This window comes from Rhinichthys klamathensis, unplaced genomic scaffold (genome assembly GCF_029890125.1).
Source record: "Rhinichthys klamathensis goyatoka isolate OS25496 unplaced genomic scaffold, OSU_Roscu_1.1 h1tg000138l_1, whole genome shotgun sequence".
Taxonomy (NCBI): Eukaryota; Metazoa; Chordata; class Actinopteri; order Cypriniformes; family Leuciscidae; genus Rhinichthys; species Rhinichthys klamathensis.
This window is the reverse complement of record NW_026606673.1, coordinates 415,328-435,008: the sequence shown is the minus strand read 5'-3', so window position 1 is coordinate 435,008 and position 19,681 is coordinate 415,328. Positions and strand designations below refer to the sequence as shown.

The following is a 19,681-nucleotide window of genomic DNA, read 5'->3' as shown; positions in this document are numbered from 1 at the left end:
TGTACTGTTGGTTAGACAAAACGAGCATTGTGAAGGTGTGACTTTGGGCTCTGGGTATTTCGACTGATGAAGAAAATAATCAGCAGAATGAAAATAATCATTAGTTGTTGTCCGATACAGAATAGTTAAAAATGAGCAGCAAAAACCTGCTTTTACAATAAATACTTTTACTTTTAATACTTTAAGCACATTTTCCTTGTTATACTTACTTACTTTTAAGGAAGGACTTTTACTTGTGAGTATTTTCACATTGTGGTATTAGTACATTTACTTAAGTAAAGGATCTGAATACTTCGTCCACGACTGACATACACACACACACAAATATAACGAGTAAGTTTAATTATTATTGAAAGGGCAGGGTTTAATAAATAGGAAAGTATTTTTTAATTCTGTTCATCATGTCAGCAGCCTCTGACACACAGAAACATACTAATAGTACTTTTGTACTTTGACTCAACTAAAAATTTAAATGGAAGATTTCTATGTTTTGTGGAGTAATACTAAGCAAGGGTATCTGTACAATCACTCATTTACAGGATTTATGTACTTTGTCCACCACTGCCAAAACTATTAAAAGCCCTCAGTGAGCCTCAGTGCTGCTCTGTTTGACATGTTCCTTCATCACCATGAACACACTGTAGTTTATTCCGACTCAGTCCCACAGAAAACATATTCCTACTGATTATTATACTGATTCCTAGTGATGCATTTACACATTTATCAGTAAGAACCGATGGGCTGAATGCCACATACAGGTTAAGGAAGTCAGACAGCATTGAGAGATGGACTAACTGTTTTCTTCACATTAAGAAAAATGTAAAACTACACCAGCCTTAAGCCTTTAATTGTGTGTGTTTTTTAGTACTTTGTAAACGGCTGTTTTAAAAGGTGCTATATAAAGTTGATCAGAGTGGTGAGTAATATGAGATTTGAAGTAGTGAGCAGTTATTATCCATAAATGTTATATTACAGTGATCTAAATCAAATCAAATCAAATCAGGTTTATTTATATAGCACAGTTCATCCATCAAAGCAATTCAATGCGCTTTACAATGAAAAATAATTAAACATCATAATAAAAATACAAGATACAAGCAGACACAAGAAAAATTAAAACAATAAGATAAAAAGACGTAAGAAACTGTAAGGCTGAACAGTACAGCTAGGTTTAAGACCTCAGTCATAAGCACGTGAAAAAAGAAATGTTTTCAACTTGGATTTAAAAATCAATACGTTTGGAGCACATCCAAGATCGTCTGGTAATTTGTTCCAGTCGTGTACAGCAGAGATGCTAAACGCAGCTTCTCCATGCTTTGTTCTAACTCTGTGCTCCACTAGCTGACCTGAGGTCATTGATCTAAGAGCCCTGCTTGGTTTATATTTTTGAAACATTTCAGAAATGTACTCAGGACCTAAACAATTCAGTGCTTTATAAACTAAGAGCATCACTTTAAAAACTATTCTATAACTGATTGGGAGCCAATGCAGAGTTTTAAGAACCGGAGTGATGTGCTCTATTCTCTTAGTCCTGGTTAATAATCTAGCAGCAGCATTCTGAACAAGCTGCAGCTGCTTTACAGTCTTCTTCGGAAGTCCCGTTAATAGGCCATTACAGTAGTCAACCCTACTAGAGATAAAAGCATGGATAAGCTTCTCTAGGTCTTTTTGAGGCACCAAGCCTTTGATTCTAGATATATTTTTCAAATGATAAAATGCTGTTTTAGTGACCGCTCTAATATGACTGTTAAATGTGAGATCTGAATCTATCATAACACCAAGATTACGCACTTGATCCCTGGTTTTAAAGGCACGGGAATCTAATTCTTTAATAATACTTGTTCTTTTATTTTTGTTGCCAAACACAATAACCTCAGTTTTGTCTTGGTTTAATTGTAAAAAATTTAGATTCATCCATGTTTTTATTTGCTCTATACAGTGGCACAAAGAGTCTATTGAACTGTTGTCGTCTGAATCAAGAGACATATATATTTGAGTATCATCGGCATAACTATGGTAGTTAATGTTATTGTTCTGTAGAATCTGGCCTAAAGGTAACATATAGAGGTTGAACAGAAGCGGTCCAAGAACTGATCCCTGTGGAACTCCGCATGTCATGCCCACCCTATCAGATTCAGAATTTCCAATGGTAACAAAGTAACTCCGATCATTCAGGTAAGATCTGAACCAATCAAGGACTGTCCCGGAGACTCCTACCCAATTTTCCAGCCTATCTACAAGAATTCTATGATCTACAGTGTCAAATGCTGCACTGAGATCTAATAGAACCAAAACTGTTATTTTATCAGAATCAGTATTCAGCCGTATATCATTTAAAACTTTAATTAGGACAGTTTCAGTGCTATGCTGTGGTCGAAAACCTGACTGAAATTTATCTAAAAGACCACTTGAAGTCAAAAACTCATTTAATTGAATAAATACAGCCTTCTCAATAATCTTAGCTATAAAAGGGAGTTTTGAAATCGGTCTATAGTTATTCATTGTAGAAGCATCCATTGTTCTTTTTTTTAATATAGGCTTAATGGCAGCGATTTTCAAGGACGTTGGAAAAATGCCTGATTGCAAAGAACTATTGACTATTTGCTGCAGATCTGTCACTATAGAGCTAAGAATTGTTTTAAAAAAGTCTGAGGGCAGTATGTCTAGACAGCACGTAGAAGATTTAAGATGTCTAACTATTTCTTCTAGGAATTTTACTGGAAAGCCCTGCATTAGTGAACGTTGTGTGACACAACAGTGTTAAACAGTCTCACTAACAGGTGGAGATTCACAAATGTATTCTCATTGAAAAATACTAAACTGACATACAAATAATGATAATAATAATGTACGATTGTAAATCAGAGGAGCAGAGACAGATTTACTGATACAAATCACTCTGCATTTATTTGAGTAAAAATACTTTGGAGACTGTTTTAACTCTAAGCTTAGCTCCTGTGTTCATTAGTATGAAGCTGCAGTTTCAGGCCCCCCGCAATACTGGGACCGCAGTTCTAGGAACCTAGTTCTTTTTCGACAGCGCCATCTAGTGGAGTGGTGGTGGTAACGCACAGCAACACGAAGGCTGACATGCTAGCAGAAAGGGTTAACCGGTCAACATGCATATAATCAATAACTTAGTTTTAGGCACACACTCGGTGGTGGTTGTGGTATGGGTAATTGGCTTCGGGGGGCTGTAAAGAGTAACATAGCTAGCTAGTTAGCCAGTCGGCTAGCTGGCAGTATCAAAGCAAACAATGGTCCTGGAATTGCTGTTCCGGTCCTAGGATTGCGGTCCTGAAACGGCAGCCTCCAGTACTGCAGCTTCATGCTAGGAGTCATGTTCTGCTAGGAGTGCACACTACAACAGCAGCAGGTTTAGCTCCCCCTGCTGGTGATTCATGGTCTCATCTGTTTTTGGAAGAACTGAAGCAGTGATCTTAGTGTCCACAACACATTGAAGAAGTGTAGCAGATAGCTGTAGCACTTGTAGTTACATTGAATCCCTGAATCAAACATACATTTGACAGCATCTGTAAGATAAAGCCTGAGCTGCTGTAGACACAGAGCAGGGGCTCAGAGACAAACAGGATTTTGGAAAAGGTCTGCTTCACCCTCTCTGAGCCCCGCCTCTATTCTCTTCATCCAATCAGCAGCTCAGCAACTAATCATCCATGTCTAAAGCACATCTCAAGCTTTATCCTGTAATATTTCCCACAATCATTTCTCAGCATTATTCTCAGTTACATACAGTTTCTCACTTTGTCTCTGCACCTTCTGTGATTTCAAGCAGTTTCTGTTTCTCTGCAGCTCCCTGCAGGTGCTCACACTGATAGAAAAGGTGTTTGCTTGTACAATAAAAATGTAAAGTTAGCAAAAGTGATCTAGTCGCTACCTTGCTCCATTAATTGGTACATATGGTTGATTTTATGTTTTTGGTTGTTGAGGCTACCACAATCGGCACACTATGAGAAGATAATGACAAGACAAAATATTCCGAGGAAGAAATGGCGAGCACAGAAAGAGGAAAATAAAAAGATTCACCAAAACTGCTCAAGAGTCTTTTCTTCACTGTTCTGATTTAATCTGATCGGCAATCTGATTTATGTGATCTTAAAAAAAGATTTGTACTGTAAAAAACAAACAACGGTCCTCATTAAAGACACATCCTAAATCTTTTCCCATTACAGACCAAGGTTTTCTAACTTTAGATGTTTTACCTATAGTCAGGATTCAGACTTTACTGAAGCACCTAAGAAGCTAAACAATGTGAGTCCTCACTATAAAACAGCACAGACCTGTTTTAAATTTAAAATTGACATTAGTCTGCTGTGGCTGCTCAACTGTATCTAGTTGGCATCTTTGAAAAAAGGGGGAACCCTAAATATATGGTGGGAAGATTATTATGACCTTTTACAGTAATTAGTACAGATGATGCTCTCCACTGACAACGTTCTAGAGACAAATCATTAGTTATAGCAATAGATTGTTTAAACATGAACTATGTCTGATTTCCATTTAAAATTATGTTTCTATCCTTACCACGTACCATTGCTCCTAGATTTCAAGGTACACCAGGACAAATGGACAGAACGTAGTACATTTCAGTTTGGATGTTTACAACTCACTACCACAGAATCATATGGCCAAGGGCAGAACTGTTAGGGTGTAAAATAGGCACGTTAACAGTTATGTCGTTTGTGAATAGTCTGCCAATGGCACAGTCAATGTTTTATTTCCATTATGGAATTCAAAGGGGTGTAAAGTAGAATAATCTTTATTTTTCCTTTCTTTCACTTTTGAGATGGGTCAGGACAAGCAGTGAGGATTGTTTCTGTAATGAGCCCCCTGGATAGTAAAATGAAGTTATTTTGAATTAAACCAAAAGGAAAAGTGATCATCAGGATACATCTCCAGAGAGGTCTCTTGATGATGAATGTTGTGGCAAAAATTCTGTTAAACATCATCACTGCGTAAGAGACACTCAGAGTCAAATTAATAAAAAAGGAAAGTATTTATTCTTGCAAGAATAGGTTCAGTCTGACACACAGAAGTTACGCTGTGCAAGAGAATGACGCACCACAGGAAGATATGAGACAGCCTTTATACTCTTTTCAAGGTTCCTCCTCACCCGCTGTACCTTTCACCCACCCAGATAAGGTCCTTACTGCTGTTCAGTCTCTACTTAAAGACACAAACTGGTACTGAAATAAACTGGCCAAAACTGACCGTCCCTAAGGTCAGAGGTCCTGTCCCATATGTTCCTGAAACGTCACGCACAAGCACGTACACACATATACTTTTATACATTGAATAGGTTCTTTCTCTTATGATACCTGTTTGGGATCAATGACTATTAAAATTTCTACTACAATTCCCCCCTTTTATCATTCAGTTTACCCAATCATAATAATAAACAATAAGACAAATTTTAAGTCATATCATCACACTACTCTTCATCTCTGGTTTTCGCATAACTGATCACTCTCTTAAACATTTGTTAAATAATATTTGGAAAAGTAAAAAGCTTAGGCTGTTTTTGTGGGGATAGTCCCTTAAGTATTAGCAAGCAAGTAAAGACTTTATCTGAAGCCGGGCTGAATGAATAAGCACTGTTATTGCACTCTCGACCTAAATCGAACCCTCAGTCACCTCAGTATAAACAAGAAATAGTGTATAGTTTAAGTAGGAAACATCAATTTAACACCCTGGTTATCATCACACATATTGAAACCCACATGGCATTTCAACAGGCTAAGAAATACAAAGAAATAAAAGTACAATAAAATCCCTCATTTCGACCCCTCTCCTTGTACGTCATCACATAGCGGATAACCACAGCTTTTAACCTTCTCTTCATATCAAAATCATTCATAGAAAGAAAGAAAAAGAAAAGAAAACCATACAATTTAACACGGTACAGTAGCTCTTATGATTTCTCTTATGATACCTGTTTGGGATCAATGACTATTAAAATTTCTACTACATGAACCTGGAGGTGCAAGATCTCCGTAGTTTTCATTCTACTCGTTCAGTTCAATCAGTCACATTGTCAGGTGTCGATCCACTGTAGAGAAAACACAAATTCACTTTGATCAACTGTTCACCATTATGTAGAGTCAGGGCCGTTTCAAGATATTTGGGGGCCCTAGGCAAAAGAGTGAAGTGAGGTCCCAAGTCCTCCCTCACGAAAATTTGTAAAATTCAGATGGGATTTCTTGCATTCTGGTGCATTTTAAGAGTCATGAATTACTCTGTAGTACGCTACACAAAGTGGCCACTAGAGTGTAATAAAGGACACAGTGTCCTAAATTAGGCATTGTTGAATGACACAATTTGATTTATGTCAACAAGGCAAAAACAAGGTAAAAAAAGTATAATTATTCATATTGTTATTATTATTCTATTATCATTAGCATGGCAAAAAATCTCATGCGATCGTAATCTGGGCCCGTGCATCAAGAGGATTTAGCTCAAAGGAAGTTTTCGAACGCTGTAACTACAACAGTGAAGGGGCGAGAAGTTGTCTAGTGTGTATTTTATGCTTAAAAGTGGTGTATGACTATTAATTAGTTGAACTTTTTCACCCTCTTAAGCCTGGAACACACCAAGCCGACGGGCGGCCGATGGGCAGTTTTTGTGCGTCGGCCGACTGAGTTTCCTCGGTGTGTTCCGCACGGTTCCGTGCCGTCGGCTGAAATTGGTCCTCGTCGGCTTTGTTTCGGCCGATTCGATCCGTCGGTGAAAGAGGCAACTCTGATTGGCTGCTCAGCTTAGTGAAAAAGTCAATGCACGAGAATAATAGCAAAACAGCGAGCAAAGAAGTCAAAACTCTACAGATAGAAGGCTGGTCTTATGTTACGTCATACCTGAGTGTTCCTTGGCGAATATTTCAATATTAACACGAGCGGAGTGGAATTAAGAAAGTGTTTAGCAGGATTGATATTTAAAACGGTAAGCACGCACTGCTTTGTTTATGGTTTGTGTATCTGCAGCCGACAGCGTCGGTTTCCCCTTTTTGAATGACGAATATAGAGAATATATCTGCAGAAATAGACAGTTGTCTCATTTACCATCTACCGTTGGCGTTGTGTTTGGTCACTGATGTCAAGGTTTATGTTCGCAGAGATGTGAAAAAACGTCAGACAGTTGTATTTGGAGATAATAATGGTTTACTTATCGCTGTGTCTTCGGCGTTTTTCCTCTTCTTCTTTCTTTCTCTGTCTTTTGGAAAATCCTGAAGGATATGAGCGCTTCATGATGACATTTTTAAATTTAAATGCCCGCGTAGCGCTGAGTGTGGGAACGACAGTTTCTCTTCCACTGACAGCTAGTGGGGGACCTGATGGGGGGTGCGCGACGGTGGATGTCACTTCAACATTACAGTGATTAGGGCACTCATAGTGTTTGTCGTTGCATAGGGGAAATCCCTCTAGTTTGGGGGGCCCCTCTCACTCACGGAGCAGTACTGGAGAGTGATAGCGCATTAGCGCTGTCTCACTGTGGTGGTTTGTTTACAGTGGTTGATACTGTTTGACGAGGGCAGATACACAACCCAAACGACCGTGCGGCCATCGGGGGCCCCCTTCAGCTGAGGGCCCTAGGCAGCTGCCTACCTTGCCTACCCCATTGCGACGGCTCTGTGTAGAGTATACAGTGTAAGAGTGTTCTCTTAATGTTTTCAGTAAATATAATTATATTCGTATTTTTTATTCTCCCACAGATTCAGGAGGAAGTGACTGCACACAACTCCTCTGTGGCAATGTGCTTTTATGATTCAGGACAGTCACATATTTCCAGTGATGTTGGAGTAAAGTGTTCAGTTCATAAAACTGCAGGTGCCTGGCCAGCCAAGAGAGGCTGGATTCATTTATTCAAAGAGAGAGTTTAGTTATCTGTTTTACAATACTGGTAGGTGCAGCTGTCAAGGGGGGGTTGGGAGGTGCATCAAGTTCTGCTAACTCCAGAGACTTAGGTGTTCTCTTATCAATTTGGGCCTCCTGTCATAGCAGACAGGCACAGCCTAAACAATGTACTGCCCACCCCTTTATTTTCTATTCCAATACCAGACAGGTATAATGCTGATTCAAATTATTTGCTTCCAATACACAAAATACACACAACTTAGTAGCTTTTGTGCTATAAATGGGATATCTGATATTTTAGAAATGATCTTACCTTTGAAGGGTTCCTATGACTTGGTTCCTGTAGGGATCATTTTGATCTTCATATTTTTTAGCATTGATCCAGTTCTCCATTTCTTCATGAGATCTGGTTTGTGTCCCAGGAGGTTGAACCATTTATCCACTAATGCTTTAGAGTGTTCTGAAAAACTGTCCTGGAAAACCTTCAGCCTGCTGGGGCTCAGTTTATTTTGGACAAAATTGTTGTAATTCTTGGAGTTGTCTAGCATACACTTGGGCATAGCACCAAGGATGGTCAGTTTGAAGGTGCCTGCAACATCATCCTTGCTTATGGTGTCAGCCAGTAAGTCCCTGAATCTTTGAGATTTTGTACTGGGGAACTCACGATGCACCTCTATTGGCACATAAACAGTTGGAAGCCCAAGTCCATGAGTTTTGAATACGTTCTCTATCAGCTTTTTATTCAGAGGAGAGGAGGCTGCTGCCACCTCAAGCATAGCTGTAGCTGATTTACTATTCTGGTTCAATTTATAAGCTTTCAGTATACTATTTACTGGTGGTTGGTGATCTGCATTGATGAACTGTCCAATTCCTTTTCTGACCTTTGCATCCCGCTTCCACTCTTTGTACAGTTTCACTTTCCCAGTTTCTTTCTTGAGAGCTTTCTTAGTTTCTTCCATGTGTTTTGCTGGTGCAGCTCCCTCTGCCATGTACCAGTCCCCTCCTCTGATTGCTTCAGTCCAGTCTATGCGCTTGATGAAAGGCTCCCATTGGCCTGGATGTCTGAGGAGAGTGTCGGCCTCCACAGATCGGAGGCGGTCTGCTTCTAAAGCGATCTCTTCTTCACTGGCCTTTGGTTTCATGCCTCGTGCCAAAGCATGAAACAGGCAGCTCTTGCCCTCGCTGTGTATGTTTACTGTCTGGTTGTTGATGTGCACATCATAATGGCCATCTGGGTGTTGGGCACTCTTTGGTCTGTAGATCAGTGTCACAGTTTGACTGGTGGCTTTAGCTCCTGGGCTCAGCTCCTGCATTTTGATAAGTCTGCCATGGCTGTCCTCTGTTAGGATAACAACCTTAGTCCCAGTGGCTTCTGACAGGACTCTGATATCGAGAATGGTGCCTGCAGTCACAGGGTTCCTGATCTTTTCAGCATGTGACTCTGAGCGTTTACCTGCCTCTCCTGCAAGTTTATGTTTAGCATTCTGGTATCCTGGCATGTATGAGATGTATCTGTTGTTCTGTCCAGCTTTGAGTTTTACTTCTGTTCGTTCACTCTTTAGGCCAGTTCTTACATAACGGGCAATGACACCATTTACTTGGCCATGAGCATGAGAAAGAATGTGACTGGAGAACTTCTGGTGGAACACTTCTACCAAAGCATCAGCCAATAAAACACTGATGATGTCAGCTAAGTCCTGCTTGAATTCTTTCAGCATCTCAGCATCTGAAACAGACAGCTCATTGACCTTCACTTTCTCTGACAAAGCTTTTTCTGTTTTAAATTTATTCAGCTGTTCATGAAGGTTTGAGAAGAACTTGCTGGAGAGGCTGACCACTGTACTAATAGCGTCTCCTGCCAGTACTCCCATGTGGACAGCTTGGATCGCGATCAGAATTCCACGTGCTGTTCCTTTGGCCTCTGCTTTAGCTTTGTTAATCGCTGTGGAGAAGGATGAGTTTAGCTGGTTCTGCCAGCTGAGGTCTGCATAGAACGGCTGTACAGCAGTGTTACTTAACTCTCTGAAAATGGACAGCAGATAACTCTTTTTGTTCTCGTCCTGCAGAAGATCATGAAGCTGCTTTTTATCCTCAAGGTGTGAGAGGACGATGGAGTCTACTAATGAAGCCAAGGGATCTTTTTCCATGTTGGATTTCATGTTGTTTACAACTCCCTTTTTCACCTTATCTTTTATGCTCTTCAGTATTTCTTTCAGTATTTCCTCTTCCGCCTTCCTAAATCCTTTCTCTGCCATTTTTTTAACAGCAAGTATTCCTGCATTCTTCATATTTGTCTTTGTGACAACACTTAAACCACCTTTAGCCTGTCTGGAGAGAAACTTTGGCATCACCTTCAGCTGTTTGCCGAATCCCTTAATCAACATTTTAGAAGCTTTGAAGCCCTTTGCAATAAGCTTTCCAACTCCAAACCCAATGAGAGACACACCTATAGAAATGGCTTTTTCTATAGCCCATGATTGCCAGCTGAATTCTCCAGTCACCATGGCCTCTATGCCAGAGATGCAGTCTGATATTCCTTCAGTGATGAGTCCCATGCCAACTTGAGCTAATGTCCCAAATGTAAATGCAGTGAGCAATGCTCCTCCAATAATCTGTAAAATTCCAAGACAGAACACCAGCAGACCTTCCCATGAGAAACGAGGCTCCTCTTCCACAGAAAATACATATTTCAGACCTTGATTGTAGAGGTTGTAGGCTTCCACTTGGAGCTCTTCATCAGCACTCGACACCAGGGAGAACATTGGCGATTTTTTGACAATTGCATCCCTCCCTCTTTCTTTGATCTCATCCAGCTTCTTGATGGCCTCACTGATGTTTTTGTCGAAGTAACTCAACATGCTGCACTTGGTTGTTAACTGTTTCTCAAGGCTGGTTGGGTTACTGTTGGTTAAGTGTGCAGAGGACATTTTTACAAACTGCAGACAGACAATGGATTGTTCACTGAGATACTTCAGAAACTCCTGTGCCTTCGTTAGATCATCTCTGGCCTTAGTCAGGTAATCTGCTTTCTGCTGCTCTATAGTGCAGTATGCATGACTGTAAAAAGCTATGGCTGCCCAGCTTTCATCTTGATTCATGGCTTTCTCAAATAGCCTGGCGCTGACGTCCCATTGTTTTTCACTCAGCGCGACATTTCCAAATGTGATGTAGTGATAAATGCTAGAACACAGTGAAGTCTGACTTTGAGACTGACTTTGTGCCATTGACAAATCAGCTTTCAAGCTAGTTTGCAATTCATTTCTCTTCAACTGGTCAATTTCTTCAGATTTAGTTTGCAACCATATCCCCCAGAACTCATTCATGATGGCAACAACAGCTCTTTCTTCATCTCTATCTGTCTTCTTATAAACATCTTCAAGAGTTTTGCAGTACTCTGAAAACAGGTCCTCTCGCAGTTTCAACTCAGTGACCTCGTTCATCATGTGATTTATATTTTCTGCTGCAAGTCTATCTCTTGTGCTCTTAGCTTCCTCCAGAGAAGACACTGTCTTGAAAGACTGGTGTTCAGTGGACGCGATTATCTGAGCAGATCCAGGATCACCTTTGCAAGCAGTTCGACCAAAAGCCTGGAGTTCCACTCTTGTGTTCTCAGAGAGGAAGGAGAGGATCAGAAATAATCCTCCATTGTTGTTCACCCGATTGGATACTTTTATGTCTGTGCCACGTCCGGCAAGGTTTGTGGCAACAATGACATCACCAGGTAGCAGTTCCATTTTGCTCAAACTGTCTTTGTCGCTGTGGCAATAGAGAATGATCTTACCTGGGATGCTGCTTTTCAGATCTTCGTAGATCTCTTTGGCTTTGTTGATAGTTTCACAGATCACCAGGGCTGCTCTTCCATCTCTGTATGACTTTGGGGAAATCTGAGCTATAACCACACGTTTTATTTCAGATTTCCACTCTTCAGCTGAGGTCTTCAGAGTACCTCTGACCTCAAATAACTTCTTCCTGTTGAATGTTGGTATTTTGCAGGCAGAGAGATTTGGATATAGTTCCCGTAAAAACAGAATGTCTGCTTTGCTTCCAAGTGTCCCCGTTGTTCCAAATATTTTCCCATGGTACTTTTCAAAAAAGGAGATGTTAGACACGTAGTTTGTCACTGTTGAAATTGTGCTCAGTTTTATTTGGTGTTTAATCTCAACAAACTGCTGCAGACCATCCCCCCATTTCTTATTCAGTTCTATTATACCAGTTGACCTGAAATCCACTGGACAGACGTTGTCGTTTTCTACAACATATTCCTGTCCTTGCTTCAGTAGCATTGCCAGAAAGGCATTCTGAACCCACACTGACACTTTCTTCTCCACCAGATTCTTCAAGAATCCAGGAATGCTGATTTTGCCTTCATTGTTTGTACATGGGGTGTACTGAATCTTCTCTGAGGTTAATTCTGCAATGGGCTTGATGAGAATGTCTTCTGAATCATAGAGAGCACAACACAAGCCTTCCTCCAAGACAAGAAATTTAAGCTCAGGAATGTCCTGGTTGTTGTACGGGCTGGGCTTTCTAAGACGGAGCAATCCCTTGTCGTCTAAAGTGTAAACAGTGAAACCATAGGGGACATAGTCCTCAATTTCTTGGAAAAAATCTACCACAGCATCCTGACTCACAGTTTTCAGTTTCCTCAGAAGTTCATCCTTTTCACTTTTGTAGATATCCTCTGTAAATCCACTTGGCACAGTGTTGGTTTCTTCAGCGAGACGTAAAATGTCCATTGGATCATTCATTTCAGTTTCTTGTGTGTCTATTGAGTCAAAGATGGCCCTGTAGAATGAAGCAGGAGGACCCCGTACAAATGTCTGGTCTCCTGCAGACAGGAAGCCATACTGGCTGACGTGGGCCCAGATCATGGCCAGGATGATGTTCAGGTGCTGCATGCAGGCCATGGGGCTGGACAGGTAGGTCAGCTGCACCCCCTGATCCAGCAGCAGGGAGTCCACTTCATCAATGATGATGCACTGATAGCTGCGATCAGGCCTCACATCCTTCATCTCAAATATCTGGCGAAGGTGATCTGCAGCGAAGGCTTCGATAGTGCCATAGACCACGTCCTTCTGGTAGCATTCTTTTCTATCTTCATCTTGGGTTTTATTTGTGTTTGTGTCAGCTGTCAAGCCAAAGAACTTGTAGAAGTTGGTCCATTCTTCTGCATCTCTTTGACATAACACAGAAGAGCTGGACACCACATCTACTTTTTCACACCTAAGCGCACGCAGCACTGCGAACATTGCTATGACACAAGACTTCCCCTCTCCAGTGCCCATCTCTAGGAGAATCCCAGTGTCAGACAAGGCCAAAAGGCACCAGCTGATCATTTGGGTGGTTCTGGGCCACCACTTCCCTTCAGCCTGGCACAGGTTTACAGCATTGCATAAGACTGCCAGGAACTCCTGAAGGTCTTCTGTGTCCGTGCTGTGACTCAGATTCCTAGCTCGCTGTACATCTGTGTGGTTTTTAATTTCACCGGTTTCGATCAGGTTTGTTACATGAGTTACTACACTGTATGATTTACTCAGTGTTTGTTCATCGATGTCTTTCATCTGCCGTATTTCATCAAAAAGAGTGTCAAGAGTTTTTGTTTTCTCATCTCTCAGGCTCTTTTCTAAATGTTGGATCAGATTCTTAGTTCTAGTTGACTCTAAGAGTTTAAGGAGAGATTGGTTGTTCTCATCTGTCCATGTGGAAGACACCTGATATGTTGCCATCAAGTGCAAAATCTTCATCATGGAAATGCAGTCTTCATCATGATGGTGGTCAGTTAATGCTCCAAGGAGGTTTAAGGCCTCTACGGGGGACCAAAGTCTAAGATTTGAAACCATCTGGAAGAGTTTGTTGGTTTGTGCTTTTGATTCTTGGAACTTGGAACAGTCAAATAAAATCTCCAAACACCATTTGGCTGCAGGTGATGTTCTGTTTTTCTCAGCTTCTGTTTCTCTAGTAACCACTCTCAGGAGATTCTCAAGAAAGGTCAGAACAAAAACCTCATTAGAAGGAAGTTCCTTTCCATTCACTTTCTGTGAGATGGTGATGATTTTATTGCCAGTGTTTGTGTCGTTGTTTAGGTTGGTGTGGAGCACCTGAAAAAGAGCCTTAGTAAACACGTGTCTCAGTTCCATATCCTTGCTCTTAAATTTACCCATAAGGCTTTGCAGGAGCTCTGTAGCAAACACCAGGGAATCATTGTCCTTGAGCCTGGAAAGTTCAAGATTATGGGAAGAACTGAGTCTTTGTTGTTCAATGATAAATCCACGACTAAGCTGAGGGTTCCCTGTTCCCATCACCTCTATGCCGTACTGAAAGTAATCAGAGACAAAGTGACTGATGGTACCGTACACAATGTCTGCTTCATAGACCTTCCTGTATGATGCATTTGTTTTCTTCATGTTTGTGTTGAGAGAGATTCCAAGGTGCTTGTAGAAGTCAGACCACTCCTTAGTTCGCTCCTCTGAGTGAACATCAGCGCTCAGCACAATGTCCAGTTTGTTTCCCATGCAGACTTGTGTGGCTGCAAACATGGCCGTGACACATGGGTCTGCTTCCACACCAACCAGTTGTAGCTCTCCACTCTTCTCAGTCAGCACCAACACACACCACTGCAGCATCTGCCTCACTGTGGGCCACCAGCCTTTGGTGTCAAAAACTGCTTTGCAGAGCTGGGATAGAGACTTCTGTAGGTCGTCTGCATTCAAGGGATCACGTGTAAAGGAATCTTTAACAAATGGTGCATCTTTTGGTGCATTTTCTGCGTACTGCAAGACGCCAGTGGTAATGTTTTTTATCATATCAATCACAGAATCATCCAAATTCCATAACATTTTTACTTCTGCTAGAGCTGCAGGTAGATTGCTCTCATCTTTCCTTCTGAGAGTCTTTTGGAAATCCTGATGGAATCTCTTAGGGCCAGCAAAGTCCAGAGCCTGGACGAGAGATTGTCCGGACTCACCCGTCCACTCTGGTGATATCTCATACGCTTGCAGCAATTTAAGGACTTCAGTTATTGAAACATCCTCTGCATGTTTCTGTGACAGTGCTTTGAACAGAGTCACTGCCTCCGTTGGGGTCCATTGGTTTGTTTGCACAAGTCTGAGGAGCATCTCAGTGGATTCTGAGTGGGTTTCTTTACCGTTCAGTTGTGTGAGTGTGGATAAGAGAAGCTTCAAGCACTGGATTTCCATCTTTAAAATGAACACAGATGCTCTTCCCACTACATTCTGCAGTGACGATGTGAGGGTGCTCAGGAATTCTATAAGAAAGAGGTTCTCAGTGGAAAGCTTATCTCCAGCCCATTGTTTGGCTATGAGGACTGCGTCAGTATCAGAGCTGCTATAGTCAGTGAAAAAGTGCATCAGGTTCAGGTACAGGGCTTGAGTCAGCAGGAGACTCTCAAAAGCATCACATGCTGATTGGCTGATGGAGTCCACCAGAGACTGCACCTGATTGAAGATGCTTTGTAGGGGAACTCCCTCGGGGATCTCCAGAGACAGGGCACACAGCTCTGTGATGAACACCTGAGTGTGCTGCAGAGTGCTGAGGGATGGGGGAGCACTGATCCATTCATCAAACAGAAGTTTGTCCAGGACTGACAGGATCTCCTGCTGCTGATCTGCTGTCAGCTGAGTCAGACTGAGATCTGGAACTGCGGTTCTGCATTTCTTAGAGAGGATTTCTAGAAGCTCATCCCTGCCTGATTCATACTTAGCCTCAAACTCATTCAGATGCCACATCTGAACATCTTGCTTGGACTCATATTCTTCTGAAATGTTGCTGCTCTGTTTCTCATGCTGCTCTTTGGCTCGTTGCTGAGATTCTTGCAGTCTTTGATCCAGTTTTTGTCTCTCCTCTTCTCTTCTCCTCTCTTCCTCTCTTTGTCTCTCCTCTTCTCTTCTCCTCTCTTCCTCTCTTTCTCTCTCCTCTTCTCCTCTCTTCTTCCCTCCTCTGTCTCCCCTCTTTTCTTCTCCTTTCCTACTCTCTCTGTCTCTCCTCCTCTTCCCTGATTTGCTTATTGAAGCAGTATTCACACTTGTACATATTATCGACGCCAACTGGTCTGTAGTATTCACCTCCATTGAAGACATACACGTACTGCCCATGAACAGTACTTTTGTAAAAATTATCAAAGGATGTGCACGGAGGCAGGACTTTATTACAGATGCAGCATCTCAGGCGGTCGCCCATGTTACTTTCTGATGGTACGTTCCCCATTTCTAATGATTCATTCAGCAGTTAAATGGTGATTTTTTTATGTGCAACCTGTGTTTTCCTGAAACATAAATTTAAATGACTTTATGGATAAAACCCAACTCATAACTGGAACTTTTGCTTCTTTGATTCTTGGTGAAATGGAGAGAAGCCTACTAAAATAAATAAGGTAGCTCACCTGGTAGAGTGCATACCATGTATAAAGGCTGAGTCCTTACTGCAGCTGTGTGGGTTCGATTCCAGCCTGAGGCGCTTTGCTGCCTGTCATCCCCTGTCTCTCTCCCACTGTCATAATAAGGCAGGAATTAAAAAGTTAGGGTCAATAATCAATAAAAGATGGCATATGTGTTTATAGTATTTATTAAGGGTGCTCCGATTGATCGGTCGCCGATCATAATCGGCCGATAATTGCTTTGGGATGTGTGATCGGCAGTCTCTATAAAGGCCGATCCAGAAAAGCCGATCAGATGACGCAAAACTCGCGAGACAATTTTTTTGCGCCCTAGTAAAAATGGCTCCACCGGTCTGGCAATTCTATAAGGTGTGTAAAAAAGACAATTCATTAGCAATCTGCAATGTGTGTACCATGCCGCGGCCGCTTGTCAAATTGTGCTGCCTCTCTGCTCAACCTGTAAATAAATCCATCGATCCGCAATCTACGTTTGAGTTCTTCAGTGGTCTAGTGGAAGATCGTTTGCCAAGGGTGTCAGAGGTTACGGGTTCTAATCCGCACTAGTATATATTTTTTTCTCTCATCAAAACTGAATATGTTCATCAGTGGTTACAGTATATCAAGCAGGGACACGTTTGTGTTTTATTTCGTGATTTCACCGGAATGAATAATGTCCGCAACGGCGATAGATTGAAGAGCGCGTCCGAGTGAAGACTGCGCGAGGCACAGAAAACACTGTCCATGACACTCGGTCGTGGCCTGATCGCCACGGCAACGAGCGCGCAGCTTGAGTTCAAAAACACATTTTAGTGCTAGATTTCTTATTTAATAGCGAACTAAATGAATGCTCTGCTAGTTAACTGGAGATATTTTATTTATTCATATTAGGTACATGGTGGGACAGACCTCACTGGATCTAAACAAATCAATCTAACCATATAGATGTGACCAGTAGTGGTGGCTTTCTTAATCTGTTTAAAATAATTTTGCAAGGGTTCTTACAAAATTACCAAAATTACCAAGAAATTGAGAGAAATTAATCTAATAATCTCTATCCCCCTCTCTCTTTCTCTACCTCTCTCTTCCGCTCTAAATGCCCACAAAATCTGACTAAGCATCCCAGAAAAAAGCAAAGTTATAGATGTATACAGATATGGAAGTTGTTAGTTATTTGTCTCTTTTGTTGCTGTGCACTTTACCTGATGTCCTTTAAGTGTATTAGAAAAACTGACGGCTGACTGACTCAAAACATTATTTTGGCTATAGCCTTTTTTGTTGTAGTTTTTAGTTTAAAGTAGTCTAAAGCTAAATTTAAAGACTCAGATGTTCTATCTTTTATTTATTTATTTTATATTCCACAGGAAAGTTGTATTTGTCAAGCCCTAAGCTGCTCCCAATAACCAAGCACAAGCTGCTAAGTTAATATGCTGGACATGTTGCTTGCAAATAAATACACCGGTGTCAATTCATGATACATTGTCTTCTCTTAAATGTAATACTTAATGTACATTGTTGTTAAATATAGTTTAATAAGTAATGCTACATGATAAATAGAAGTCTGCAAATAGAAACTGTAATCGGTGATCGGTATCGGGTGATGCAGCTTCCAGTAATCGGGGATCGGTGATCGGCCCCAAAAATCCTGATCGGAGCACCCCTAGTATTTATATATTTTATGCCCCTTTCAACCTGTGTCGTTAGAAAAAAATATTTTATTTATATGCACACTATATATATATATCTCCTATTGTGTACTTATTGTAGACAAAACAAATGTTGCTGTACTTTGCTTAAAATGTTTATGCACTCCTTTGTTCTGGCCCAGAAAATGCCTTAGGTGGACCTAGACGTCTGACCCAACTTATTTTGGTTTGTGTAAATTCTGTTTTTAATTCTCCTTTAATAAAAATCAAAAGACAACGGTTTGTTGTAATTCATTTATTTGTTCAATCTTCCACCGGGAAATATAAAATTTCCACGACAGAAACCATGGGGCCACTTTATCAGGCACTGCAATTTTAGCAATTTTTGAATGCTGATTACTCACTGATGGACATCAGATCAGATAAAGAAGGCTATTGCCATACTTTAAACACTTTTATGATCTAAGTGCTATGCGAGTGCGGCCTATCAGTAGCGCTAGCCTGTACTGCAGTGACTGGAGTTGTAGCTCTAATTAGCAACAAGATGCCTCCCTACTCCATGGACGACTTCCACAAACTTCTACAGAAAATTGCAGTGCTGGAAACCAAGATCCACAGGTTAGAAGTAAATGTGGAAGTGAATGGCCTATGTGGGAATGACACTACTTTACCATGGACCCAAAACAGTGGACGAGAGCATGCTAACACACGGCTGATTAGCACTACCAAGCCCACCAAGAAGCAGGAGGCCGGGTAAAAAATATAAAAGTGGTAGCCGTGGACAGCTGCTAAAGGGAGAGTTAGCATCAAACCTCCCCAACAACCGAGTGTTCAACAGCAGAACAGATTTTATAGGAGGATAATCCATCCTCACACAGAAGGGTAAGGACTGAGAGTAAAAGGTTGCAGGGAAAGCTAACGACTGGGCCTCAAACTCTGATTGTGGGTGACTTTGCTGTAAACGATGTAAGAAGCATGTGCAGTAAGAACACCAAAATACTCTGCTTTCCGAAGAATATGGTCTCTGACTTGGTAGAAAGAATCCTGCATATCGTGGCTGAACATCCTACTGTGAAAAACATCATACTGCACATAGGGACCAATGATGTTGTGAAGCAACAGTCTGAAGTGTTGAAAGAGGACTTTAATAATCTATTGAACACAGTCAGCTCTTTAAATGCTGAGGTGTTTATCAGTGGCCCTATACCACCAACCCGAAGAGGAGCTGAGAGATTCAGCAGATTGATGGCATTGAACACGTGGCTCTCAATGGCATGTACTGTCCACTTAGTGCATTTCATTGAAAACTTTCACTTCTTCTGGGACCGCAGACATTTTTTTCAAGGCAGATGGACTTCGCCTTAACAAGTCAGGAGTAAAATTGTTCAGCTCCAACCTGTTTTACTTTCTGCGTCACTCATCTGTTCCCTCTGCCAAGGACAAGAGACAAGAGGAATCAAAACAAGAAGAAGACATAACACAACACGCCAGAAACCTTGAAGGAGAGCCACCACAGCTCCCACCGGAGGAGAGCTCTGACCATGGGAGACATCAGAGCCAAAAGGAAGAGTGTCCAGCCGACTCACTAACAACCAGAGGTGTGGACTCGAGTCACATGACTTGGACTCGAGTCAGACTCGAGTCACAAAAATGATGACTTTAGACTCGACTTCACAAAATCAAAGAAGACTTGCGACTCGACTTTGACTTTACCACCAATGGCTTGTGACTTCACTTGGACTTGAGCCTTTTGACTCGAGCTGACTCGACACTCCCCATGC

The 19,681-nt window shown here is 41.4% G+C and overlaps 1 pseudogene; it reads right to left on the bottom strand.

Annotated features, from left to right (window-relative positions):
- Positions 1–10,113: 10,113 nt before the first annotated feature.
- Positions 10,114–16,366, bottom strand: LOC130089866 (uncharacterized; annotated as a pseudogene).
- Positions 16,367–19,681: the final 3,315 nt, after the last annotated feature.